At 47.9% G+C, this 12,514-nt stretch overlaps 1 protein-coding gene across 3 annotated transcripts in view; it reads left to right on the forward strand.

Annotated features, from left to right (window-relative positions):
- Positions 1-276: 276 nt before the first annotated feature.
- MARCHF2 (membrane associated ring-CH-type finger 2) overlaps positions 277-12,514 on the forward strand; it is a 39,437-nt gene continuing 27,199 nt past the window's right edge. The window contains exon 1 of one of the 3 annotated variants that reach the window (XM_074928278.1): positions 277-363. The gene's annotated coding sequence lies outside the window, so the exon portion shown is untranslated. Of the gene's footprint in view, positions 364-11,564; positions 11,611-11,632; positions 12,141-12,514 lie in introns of those variants that run through there. The other 2 variants (XM_074928281.1, XM_074928279.1) reach the window with 2 other exon arrangements.

The following is a 12,514-nucleotide window of genomic DNA, read 5'->3' on the forward strand; positions in this document are numbered from 1 at the left end:
CGGGTGGGGGCGAGCGGGCGCAGCCGCCCCGGGCGGGGCCGCGGGAGCGGGGCCGGGGCTCCCGCCGGCGCGGGGCGGGGCGCGCGTGCCCTTGGCCGGGGGGCGGGGCGCGGCCGCCCTGCCGGGTCCCTATTGGCCCGCGGCTGTTGCCAGCGTGGTCGCGTTGCGACGCCGGCCGGGTTCCGCGTAACCCATTGGGTAATCCGACGCTGACGTCACCGCAGTGCGGCGCGGGGATTGGCGGGCGGAGGCGACGCCGCTGTGAGGGCGGGCGGTCGCGGGTGGGCGGTGCCCAGCGGCCGCAGGAACCGGCGATGGGGCGGCGCGCGCCGCGCTGAGGGGCCGCGGGCGCCGGGACCGCAGGTACCGGGCGGGGCGGGGCGGCACCTGCGGGCGCCGGGGGCAGCGGCCACCGCCGGCCTGGCCCGGGCCAGCGCTCCGCTCCCGGCCGGGGGCCGCGCCCTGCCCGCTGCCGGCGGGGCTGGGTCGGGCCGCGCCGCTCTCTGGTGTGGGGCTGCGGCGACAGCGGGAGCGGCGTGCCGGGCAGGCCGAGGCGGCTGGGCCGCGCGGTCTGGCCGCCCCGGGGCTGCGGCCCCGAGAGCCCTGACAGCCCTTCCGGTCCCCCAGCCCCGCTCCGGGGGAGGGGTCCCCGCCGCGGGGGTGTCTCCAGCGTCCCGTTGTCTGGCAGCGTCCCGCCGCCCGCGCCCGGGTGCCGGAGCCGTGCCTCGGGGCGCGCTGCGCCGCGGAGAGGATGGCTGACCCGGCCGCACTCTCTCCGCAGCCGCCTTCCCGCTCTCTCAGGAGCAGCTGGCACCGGCTCCTCTGCCCGCTCCTGGCGGCCCCGGGCGCCGGCCGAGCCAGCTGCCCCCGGGCTACCGGGCTTTATTATCGAGCGGTCGCGGTGTCCCGAGGGAGGCCGTAAGCCGGCCCTGCCGTGCCTCCGCCGCCTGCTGAAGGCAGAGCCCCGGCCCCTTTCTGCGGGCCTGCGGCTCTTCCCGACGGAGGGGGCTGGCACCCATCCCCTGCGTGGAAAAGCTGAGGGTGCTGTGTAGAAACTCAACCTGGGAGGAAGATATTGTAGGCCCGGAGGTTTGGAGCAGCAGGTTTTTTATTACTGTTCGTCAGACTTTGTTTCCGCGGGTGGAAGGAGTTACTAGGAAAATCTTTCTTTGCAAGTGGACACCTATGCCTGGTTTTTCCTCCTGTTTTGGAGTGTTACTGGCTCTTGTTCTAATACATATTTTTGACCTACTGAGTGCTGCGTGGCATGATAGGGAATGCACTGTCTTGTAGAGCTTGTTGCAGAGATTTCCAAAGAGAGTAAGTTCAGTGTCACAGCAAAACTGAAGAACTTGCTACAGTTGTGTGTTGCAGCACCAACTGTCTTCCTCTGTGGCATAAGCTTAGAGTTTGTGATTGACTTGTCTTAAGATAGATTTACAGGTCCTAGTTTATTTAAACCAGTTTTCTTGAGGCAACTCAACTGCTAGCAACAGGGGCCAAAACTGCTCGTTTGTGGGATCTGTCCAAGGGACAAGCCTCTGGCTCATGTACATGAAGATGATTGTGACATTGAAGGTACTTTTCTCGTGGTCTCAAATATTTGCTCTTGTCATATGAGCATGTTCTCTATCTGATGGGAAAACCAAGATTAAAAACTGAAATGTCATGTGCTGCTCTTTGACTGAGTCTTCTCACTTATCCGTGCAATTGCCTGTGCCGTTACACCCACAGAAACGGTGCTCACCTAAATGGGGGGTGACACCCGCTCTGTATGATGCTGTGGCTCCTGTGAGAGTTCAGGCTGTTGTATGACTTGGCCTCTCGGAGGAAGCTGTGCAGAGCTCAGATTTTACAAGCAGACAGGTGGGGTGTTTCTCAAGTCAGTACTGATGATGAGTAACTGGAAATGCCAGGGTTAGCTGAAGCAGCTCTAGCTTTTCATCAGGCTTGTTTGTATTCAGTGCACTGTCCCCGTGGTGTCTGGACATGAGGCTGTCCTGCCCTGATGTGTGTGTGATGAAGGTCTGTCAGTGGGGATGTGCTTCTTATCCCACCCTGTCTCAAGGGGCTGTTTCTATCCCCCTCTCAACTCTCCCTGTTACCAGCCCTCATTTACCTGGGGATTCTCATTCTCTGCTTTACTCTCCTTTCAACAAGCGTCTGTGTCTTTCCTCTCTGATACAGTTTCTAGCACTTTCTCAACCTTCTTCCAGGTTCTTGTCAAGAATGCCAGTGAAGCCGCTGTGGTAGGTCAGCTCTGATGGCCGTGGCCAGTCCCCTTTATCCACCCTGCTCATGGGGACATACAACCCTGCTCGGTTGCCAAGCTCGCGCATGCACAGAATAATCCTTTTAACAGCTGGATGTTAGCCTTGTCTTTCCAAGGCTTAAGAGTTTGAATACTTTTTTGCATCTCCAAAGGATTATGGAGACAGCTGCAGGGGAGACTGTTTAGAGGGCTAGAAGAGCTCTGGTTTTCCAGGTGCATTTGAAACTGTGATGGTGTGGCCCCTTTCAGAAACAGAGGCTTGAAGGGAAAGGAGCTGAGACTGGAAAATCCCTTTGTCATGTGCACTGTAACAGTGAATTTAATATCTCCAGCTGAGGACGCAAGGTCTGACTACCCCCAGTCATGCATTGTGGAGCACTACAGGCAGCCTCCATCAGTAAGAAAGTGTTAACTTCACTAGCAGTGGACCAGGCAGCACAGGAAACAGCCAAGTGTGAGCTTAATGTGTATACCATGGACACTAAATACCAGCTGTAAAACCTGGGTTGTCTGTGTGTGGTTAGCTAATTAACACCACTGGCAGTCTTTAAGTGGAAACAGCATTGGAACTAATGGTTTCTTGTTTCTGATGTGTTTGCCCCTTTTTTTATTTATAGTGGAGTTGCACTGTGGCTGCAGAGTGAGGTCACTCCAGACAAAATGCCAAGGAGACCATGCAAATGAGCAGTATTACAAATGTACTAATTGTAAACAGCTTCCAATAGAGTTCTTGACTTAATAGATGCTGGAAGAAGAGCTTTCCCATTCTAGGTTATTGATGCTGGCCTGTATCAAGCAAGTGCAGGACACAATGTTTCCTTGGGAGCATAGATTCCTTGAAACAGCATGACCACCATCAGCCCAAAATGCATCCAGCACAATGTCGGGGCTGGGTATAAGCTCTGACACTCTGTTAGTTCTGAGGGTCTGCTTCAAGTCCTCAGGATGTAAGTTTGTAGGGGTTCTGCAGGCAGAGATACAAAGTAAAATGTGCGTTTAAGGGATTTTTTTCACTGTTGTTTAAAATAGCTTGGCTTTTTACACTAACAAAAAGAGAACATTTTCTTAGAGACAAAGGGAGGAATCAGGCATCCTGAACTATATGAGTTTATTTTTCCCTCAGAAAAAAATTTTCCCTTTGTCTCAGCTTTGAGTATTTGGAGATTTCAGAGTTTCTGTTTTCTAAACTTTTTTTTTCCCCTCTCCAGATTAAAGTTCATAACTAGTGGATCTTTTCTGCCCCCCAGTCTTACTTATTCTGGTTAACTTATGCTTCTGTATGCTCTTAGTTCAAAGCCTTCCCATGAGAGAGAAATGATCTCTGTTTACTTACGTTTGTCCCCTCGAAACCACACTAACCGCTTCTAAGTTAGTAAGAAACGGGCACACAGTCTATGTGATGTAAAAGACAAACAGTATGAAAAATAAAGCTGTGGTTCACTTTTATGTGAAGAGAGTGAGCACAGCAGCAAATTAAGGTGAAGGGTAAGCAAGGAGTTTCCGTGAAGCTTGTGTGGAATAGCTTTCTCTGGTGCTAAAACGATGGATTACTCTATGCTGAGGCACAGTTCGTGGCTTGCTGAGACAGTTAATGTCATGCATGTGAACAGCAGGTCCTCCACTTCTCCCAGTCTGGTCTCCCCTGCTCCGCCTGCAGCAGTGCCGTTCCCCGGGGAGGATGCTGTCATCCTCGCTCTGTCATCTTTGTGCTGTGTTTGCTGTAGTTAGACCAGGTGGGCTCTAGCTCATCAGCACCACAGCAGCAAACCCAGCTCTGCTGGGAGAGGTGGTTACCCACTTGTTGAGCATTTGGGAGGGTGCTTGGCTGTTTATCCCACTGTGTAAAAGTGAGGAAGTTGCTATGGGGCTTCTTACGGTTTTGGCCACCTTTCCTGGTGGTGGAATATGTCCCTTTATAGCTGTGATGGTTACAGGCTGCGAGAGCTCTAAGCACTGATGGTAAAATGCCGAATGGCGAAATCCTGAAGGCACGGACTGACGAAGTGTCTCAGGGCAGGGCCTGAACCCTTTGTGTCCTCTTCTAAAGTGAATAGCTCTGCAGGGGTTGTCCTGACCTGCAGCTCTTCCTACCTGTCAGCTGTGCAAGTGCATTCCTTGCCCCAGACCTCTCTAGAAGAAGCAGTTACAGTTTGGCATCTGTGATTTGTTTCCCTTTTCAATCGAAATAGGCATCTGTAAATTCTCTACCAGATTTTACGTAGCAATTCTAGCTGAACTTCAGTTCCTGATAAAACACAAGATGATGATGTGTGGTTAACCTCAAGGGCAGGCATGCTGTAACTGCTCTTGCAATTTTAATCAGTTATCATGAAGTCAGTGATAGACTGAGGGAAACATTTTCCTGCTGTTCCCAAAAAGAGGGAACAAGGGGCATGGAGCATTACTGGCTTGGCAAATACGAGTACAAACAAATCAAACCTAGTGTCTGAAGCACTTCTGTGGAAATAGGGGAATGCACCAAGCTCTTGCAGTCTTGGCTTTAACACCTATTTCTTTATTTGAAGCTTTGAGAGCTTTAGTCCTGTTTCAGCTGAAAGCTGTTTGGGTTTAGATTTGAGAGTAGTGGAAGGGAAAACGTAAACTACAATTCTGGACTGTTCTCAACTTTTATTTCTTCCCAGTTTTTCTTGTACTTCCCTGTAGACAAATCATTTGAGTCCTGTGCCTCCAGAAAAACTAGAAATGCAGCCTAAACAAAACATTGCAAACTTGAGAGTGAGAGACTGGGATTTTACAGCACGGATACCTATTGTGAAGTTTCACTTCAGGATTGAGGAGGGAATTTGTAGCGGTAAGGAGTGGGCAGAAGGGAGACACCAGTGAAATCACCTAGGATCAGCTAATCCTCTTTGGCTGACCATGGAGAGGGAGGATGCTCTCAGCTGGGGTCTGCTTTGGAGCCCTTCGGATGCGGATGGGTGGTGGGGTCAGAGGCTGTGGTGGTGCCTTTGCTGGAAAGCCCTTTGAAAAGTGAGCGTGCTAAAGAGATTTGTACAGTGAAATAGCCAGGTTGAAAAATGTAAATAGGCAAGTTAAATTCCGGATCCAATATCTGTTTGCAGATCAGTGTGCTGCCTGGTTTTGAGCGGTGCCGGCCACGCGCAGCTCTGAGCAGTTGGAGCAAGCAGGGCTGCTGCATGCTGGCAAGTGGTTTGTTCCAGCTCCAGTTTGTCTCCAAACAGAGCGTTATTATTTGTATAACAGTGTAAATGGTGCTTTATAAACCAAGGAGGAAAACACTGAGGAAAACTCATGTTCTTCCTGGCATGGGATTCCTGATCCTGAAATAATGTTTTGCATCCTTCTGAGTAATGCCTGTTGAGGGACTGACCAGTCCAACGTTGTGTAGGCGCTTCTGTGTTGATCTGGTGCATGCGTTACTGCCACACTAAAGTTGTTGGGTTTTTTTTTTTCCCTGATGTATTACCCAGAGCTGGAAAATCAATTTGTTCTGAGTAAACTAAAACTGCCTGGCAAGTGACTGCATAGAACTGGGTGCCCTTGCGCTTTGTGGTTGCTGCAGATGCTGCCTCTCTTTCAAGGGGAGCTCTCTGAAGCGATGGGGCTAGGAAGCAGTTGTGTTGTTGCTGCTGTTGTTTTGGTAGATGACAAAGGGTGCAAAGAAAAGTGAGAGGCCACATGGCTCCGGTGCCTTCAGGAGGCAGCACTGCCAGGTGGGAGCAGGGCAAGGATGTGTTTGCGGGTGGTGGGATACTTGTTTTCCCCACTGATGGGCAGCACTTCTGCAAGCATTGCTTTGTGGGCATGAGAACTGATTTTTTTTCACCCTGGTTCATGATTTCAATAAAACCTTCAAGTCTTACGAATGCATCTCTCTTTCCCTGCAGAAGGAGAGCGACAAAATGCAGAGGAAGGTAGGCACAGGGTAGGGTCCTCTAGTTGCATTATATAGTGAATTGTGCTGCTGTTCACCTCTAAAATCTGATGTCTTGAATACTCAGAGGAGCAGCAGGTGTTTCTCATGTCCCAGATGGTTTTCAGTTGTTTCCTTATGAAACTTATTATTAAAATGGCTGAATGGCTGATTTTTAGTTGGAGATACCCTCTGCAAAGAATTTTCTCCTAATGTTGCAATTCGTTTTTCCAGATGTTGGTAATTAAAGTGCAGTAAACTTTCCTTTCATATGGTCTTGTGGAAGATAACAAGTCTCAGAAGATCTGAGATAACTTTGTTCATTTTGGCACTCCAGCTGTAACGCATGGCCTGATCTTTCCCAAGTACAGCTTACAGCAAGAAAAAATCATCCTTTATGCTTCTCATTTTTCTCAACATGCAAACTTGAACCTTCTGCTTCTTTTTGAATATTGGGTAACATATATGTTAAGCAACGTTCTTGTAAAATGAAGTTTGGTTGAAAAACAAGGGGGTGAACAACATGATAGGTACGCTGAAGTCTGGGGTAAGGTGAGCTCTGCTGTTTTCACACAAGGCCCATCCCTATCGCCTTGTTTGAAGATTGGGGTTCGCTCCCAATGGGAGCCCCCTGGGAACTGCAGAATATGTTCCACATGGGTTTCATCTTTACCTGTTGCTGGTCTGTCAGTGCTGCAAGACGGGGTGATGAAGGGCAGCTGCTGCAGAGGTTGATCGGACATGCTGAGAGTTTTGGAGAGGTGAGATGTGTGTGGATTCAGGCTTTGGAAAACAACAGTATATTGATCACAAAGGCTGATCGCAATATTTCTTTACCAACATGGGAATAGAAGTCAGATCCTGACAATGTGTCTGTTTGGAAAAAAATTAATAAACCACATTCTGTGGAAGACTCTCTCTTCATCTGTGTCTGGAAAACAAATTTCATTTGCTATCAAACCATGGTCTAAATAATCAAGACTTAAGAGAGCCTCTAAAATATGCCTAAATAGTGGCTTGATAGAAGCTTTGTTTGTTTGTCCTCAACCAGAGCTTAGTAACTGAAGGCTTGTGGTACTATTTCACTGCTGCTGGGTTGTGCTATTGGAATAGTTGAGAGGCAGCAGAGTCAAGTTCCTGGCAGTAGTAGATAATGTACAAATATGACAAAAACGGGAGTCCAAAAGGCTGCTTCCTAGAAGTTTCTAACCTCTCCTGGGTGTTACGTGGTTGAACTTGGAGTATCTTATGAACGTTTGAAATTCAGCCCTAGGGATGAGACAGGTAAGCCTCTGCAAACAGCAGTGGTGCCTCACGGTACCTCAGCACTTGTGTTTTGCTGTTAAAGGTGTAGGAGGAGGTTTCTGGTGTGAAGCTTTATTAGAAGGTTCACAAGCTTGCAGGATGTTGTCCCTTGATTATTCTTTTTTTCTTGATTTTTGAGGTTTGGTTTGTTTTGAGCCTAGGGTCGGGTCTGTCCCATGATAGATTCACAGCATTGCTCCACTGGCGCTGTCTGAGGAGCAAGTTAATGCTGAAGTTTTTACAGCACCTCCTTTAGCTGTGACTGTCAACCAAATGTTGCAGGCAAGGCAGGAAATTGAGAAGCTCCTGGGGAATGAAATGCTTTCCTGTGTGTTATCCACCAAATTTTAAAATGCTTTAAAAGCTGTTGTGCTTTAAAAGTGTTGGGGTATATTTCATTAAATGCTGTGTCACTTTCCTCACTAACAGGGCTTGCTGCACCCTGACTTGTAGGACTGTTGCATTCAGATGACTTCTGAGCATATGACTCACAAGATTTCTTCCCAAGTCCTGGGCGATGTGAAAGTTGTGGTGAGGTCTCGTTGCAGAATTCCACTCCTGTGTCTGGGGGCACATCTGAAGCTCTAGAGCTATCTTCAGCTCATGGATCAGGTGTGGGCAGATCTGTTGCTGCCTTTTCGGCTGCTTTTAGGGTGTTATGCAGCAGAGCTGCAGGGTAACTTTAGGGAGTCAGATAACTGATGTACAAAAATATACTTTTTTTTTTTTTAAAGAACAAAAAGATGCTGCAGTCTTCAACCCTCAGCAGAGAGCATGTTTAAACAAACAAAACTGAAAAACAAAGCAGTTTGGGATGGGTTCCTGGGGCTTTTTTGTGTGTGTGTGTGTTTGCTTTTCTCTTTAGATTAAACCACTTGTGCTCCCTGCTACCATTAAAGATTTGCATTTCAGGCCACGCATCGCATCCCACCCATGCATAGCTTTGGTGGCAGTGTCTGAGGGTGTGTGATCGCTGTGGGTGCAAGGGTCTGGTGGCCAGAGCTTGCCCGCTGTGATGTACAGGAGGGACCCTGCCAGTCGCCCAGAGGCCACAGGTATATGTGTTAGGCACTGCAGCCACTTGCAGCAGGCAGAGCTGGGTGCCGAGAGATGTTGCAGGCCTGGGATTGGACTTGGGCCATGGAAAGATGTGTGTTAGCTGGATGAGACAGGGTGTGTGGGAGCAGGTGCTTAGATGTGGTGAAGGAAGCAATTCTTTGTACTTGTCTCCCTCAAGAAGTTTGTGTTCAGATGATCTTAGGGCCACAGGATTTGGGAAATCCGGTTTTCATGGTGAAAAGGAAAGCATTGATGTTTGGAAATGCCCTTTAGCACTGAAAACCTTTGGTTCACTGGTGACATTTCCCGGATCATATGATTTGAAAACTCAGTGTCTGCATACCCAAGTTAGTTAAAATGGATTTGAGAAGCAGGCTGGGTAGACTTGCTCCTGGGGGTTAAACATCGGCTTACAGTCGGACCTTTGGTGATCTGCACGCAGTGAGTGGGTTACTAACTGAATATTAAAAAAAAAAAAAAAGGTACTTAGGTGCAAATGGGTGGGTTATGTTGGCTACACAACTTGGTTGTCTTCTGGTGGCACTGTAGTGAGGTGACAGGTCTTGGTTACGGTCATCAGGGAAATGGGTTGCTCAGTGAGAGGAACAGACGTAGCTGCTGGCAGCCTTGCCAGGAGGTGGGTTTTTTTCTTGGTGGAGTTGTTCCAGGGAAGCTAATCTGTACAGAAGCTGGTGCATATGAGCTGCACCGAAAGAAGGTGGAGCTGGCTCTAGTTCCAATTAGCTCTATATCCTATCAGAACCTCAGAAATGCTCTGAGGGTTTACACCACTTGAAATATTCATCATGTAGACAGGCCACAGGCAGCCCAGAGGAGCCATGACGTGCACCTAACAATTCCCCTTTACTGTCATCGTTTGAACATCATAGCCTTTCCTGTTGTCTTTCTTATCTTGACTGTGGCTTTTCTCTTTGTGGCTTTGATCAAGGTATTTTTCTGGCCTGATATGGTTTCCCTGTCTGGGAGAAATAACTGTCTTATCTGGCTGCAAAGTCTAAATATGCAGAACTGAGCTGGGGGACCCTTTAGCTCCTTATCTTCTGCTTGTTCCTGCTGGGCATGTCTTCTGGATGGAGAGCAGCAGTCCAGCCTGATCTCTACAGTCTTGAGCTCTTCAGTCATTTGAGAGAGTTTTGAAGCCCCTGTTGCCCTTTGGATTATATAAACTGAATCACTTGTTGCAATGCCTGAAGAGAGGCAAGGGGGATATTTTGCTGGTGTGTTTTGTATAAGCTGGGTAGCCTGCAGGACCCTGCAGCACCACCGTGGTCTCTGCCTTGGAGCAGAGAAGAAGCACTAGCTTCGAGGAACCGGCTCATCTTGCTGCACGTGTTTGAGTTCTGGAGTCCTAGTGCATAACTCATTCTTCTGAGCCAACTTTCCACAAACAGGGTTTGTTTTTCTTCAATTTGAGTAATCTCTACAAACTCAGCCCCTTATATCCTGGATCTGCTGAGAAGCTAAGGATACAAAATATTGTTGAGAAGAGACTTCTGGTTTATTTGCTCATGTCTAACTGTGGCAGCAGAGAGGATATTGATAGTAAACCTAATGTCTTGGAGACTTTTTTTTTTTTAAATGAGAACAAGAAATGTATCCCTAAGGATTGGGCTCAGAAATTGCAGCTGTCCAGAAAAAAAAAAACAAAACCAGTGTGTGGTTCAAACCAACTGTTTGGGTCTTGATTCTGACTCTGAGTTTGTGGTGTTTCTGCTGGAACATTGGGTTTGGGTTCAATGAGCTGTTGACAGTTGTGGAGCAGGCTGCGTGTTGATGAGCTGAGCCTTTAGGGAGCAGGGAAAGGGACTGGCTTGGCTGTACACCATGGTTCATGTTCAGCTGGGTATGAAATTGGAACTGGAGTGCGCTGCAGATGTTATCTTTGGATTTCAGCTACTTCCTCACTAACTGTATCCATGAAAATCTTGCTGCTTTTCCTTTGTATTTGCTGAATGGCGTAAGTCAGATATTAAAGCAGTGACTTTAGGTTCCACCCTGAGATGGACCCCGACAAGCAAATGCCAAATAACTTGTAATAGAAAACCGTGTGTTTCCCGATGGACAGCAGGGTGGTGATTCCCTTTCAGCCCTGAATAGGGCTGCCAGGGCAAGGACATGGTGCTGCCTGTATCTGTCAGATGTGGAGCACAAAAAGCCTCAGTATAAATGCTCCCAGGACACAGGGAGTGAGGGCAGTTTTATTCCAATACTCAGAATGGACCTTTTTCCTCTGGACTTAAAAATAAACAATGTTTTGGCTGAACAAATGGAACCGACCTTTTTATTAAGAGCATATATCTTCTCATGCCTGGTTCAGTAAGAGGCTTTTAAAATTGAAAGAACTCCTTAACTTGCAAAACAGCTGACTTAAGTCATTCCACTGGCATTTATCATCTTACTTTTTGCTCCTTAAAGTTGGAGAGCTTGTAGCCTTTTCTTTTTTTAAAGGAGAGCAAGAAGAAAAGTGGTTCTAACCCTGTGTGCTCTTTGCACAGATGGAAAGAGAGGCTGAGTCAAGGCAATGCTGAGTTTAAGTTCTTTCTTAAGTTGATGGAAAGATTCCCATTTGTTTCAATGGGGATTGACCGGCTCACAAGTTTAAGCTTATTCCTGTTCAGATGCAGAGGAAGGATTACAGATAGTTATCAAGAGCAGCTTTAATAAAGGGATTAGAAACTTTTCTACTAGAAATTAGAAAATGTTCCATAACTTGAGGGGATGCTACTAAAGATGGTGTCTGGTGATGAGACACCAGTGAAGTGTGTGCTCTCTTGAACACGTTCACCATGAAGGGACCCGTCCTGACAGACGAAGCCCTTGGTTGTGTAAGAGTTGCTTAATTTCCAAGACACGAAAGAACACTTGTGCTTTTTGTTTTCTTCCTCTGTAGTCTGGCCAAGCCTCCAACCAGGAACAAGCCCTTATTTTCTTTAGCTATTTTAGTTTGATTTAGGCTTAGCTGAACCTGACGAAACTGCAGTTTCATGGGAATGTTTGACTCCTGTTGTGCACAGAGATCTTGAAACAAAAAAGCGTTGCCTTGGATGGAATGGCGAAGGTTTGTTTGCCTGCTTGTACCTCCAGGAGACAGAGATTGAAGATTTCCCCCCTTCCCCCATCCCCTAAATTAAACAAACCTAATTCTTTTCATATTTCTTCTTTGTTAAGTTTTGGGGTGGCGGTTATTTATGGTTGTGAGTTTTTTCCCTTTTAACCTTTTCATTGCTTTCAATTGAACTTCTATGGGTTTGTTTCTCTCTTGAAATCCAGCCACCAGGATGAGACTCTATTCCAGCTATGATCCCAGCAGTACTGGTGCACAGGGATTACTGTGCGTGCCTTACATAAGGCAGTCCTGTTTACAGACACAAGGATTTTGGTCTTTACCAGCAGTACGATGTTGTTGGCTTGCGTTCAGCTTGTGACTAATTGTAACCCCAGCTCTTTATTTCTGCACAGCTGCCTCTTAGGGACCAGGCTAAAGGAGATTGGAGAAAATGGGATTTTTCCGAATCTGCAAAGCATGCCTGGTTTTGGGATTGAGATAACCCCTGCCAGGGAGGAACACGGCTGTTGCTGGCAGCTTGGGTGAGCTGCTGCCTTCCCTCAAAGGCAGAGATCTCTCCCATCTGCATGTGGCTTCTCTGAGCCAGCTCCTGATTTGTCATGTTGGGCTTTTTCTCTGCATCTTCCCCCTGATTCTTGCATTTGCTGTTTGTTTCTTGTGTTCTCTTTGCTGGGTAAGTTGCAGAGGTGCTGAAAATGTGATGGTGTGCTTCGCTGTTTGCACGTGGCTGTTACAAAAATCATGACTGGTCTGAACAGTTAGAAAGGGAAAGGAGGAAAACTGGCCCTCTGCCCTTTCTGTAGAGCTCTGGGAGGATTTTCATGCTTTTGGGTGGTTAATACCCGCATGTTCACTGTTGGGACATACCACATGGGATGTGGAAATGGAAGCGTGT

This window comes from Athene noctua, chromosome 27, assembly GCF_965140245.1.
Source record: "Athene noctua chromosome 27, bAthNoc1.hap1.1, whole genome shotgun sequence".
Classification (NCBI taxonomy): domain Eukaryota; kingdom Metazoa; phylum Chordata; class Aves; order Strigiformes; family Strigidae; genus Athene; species Athene noctua.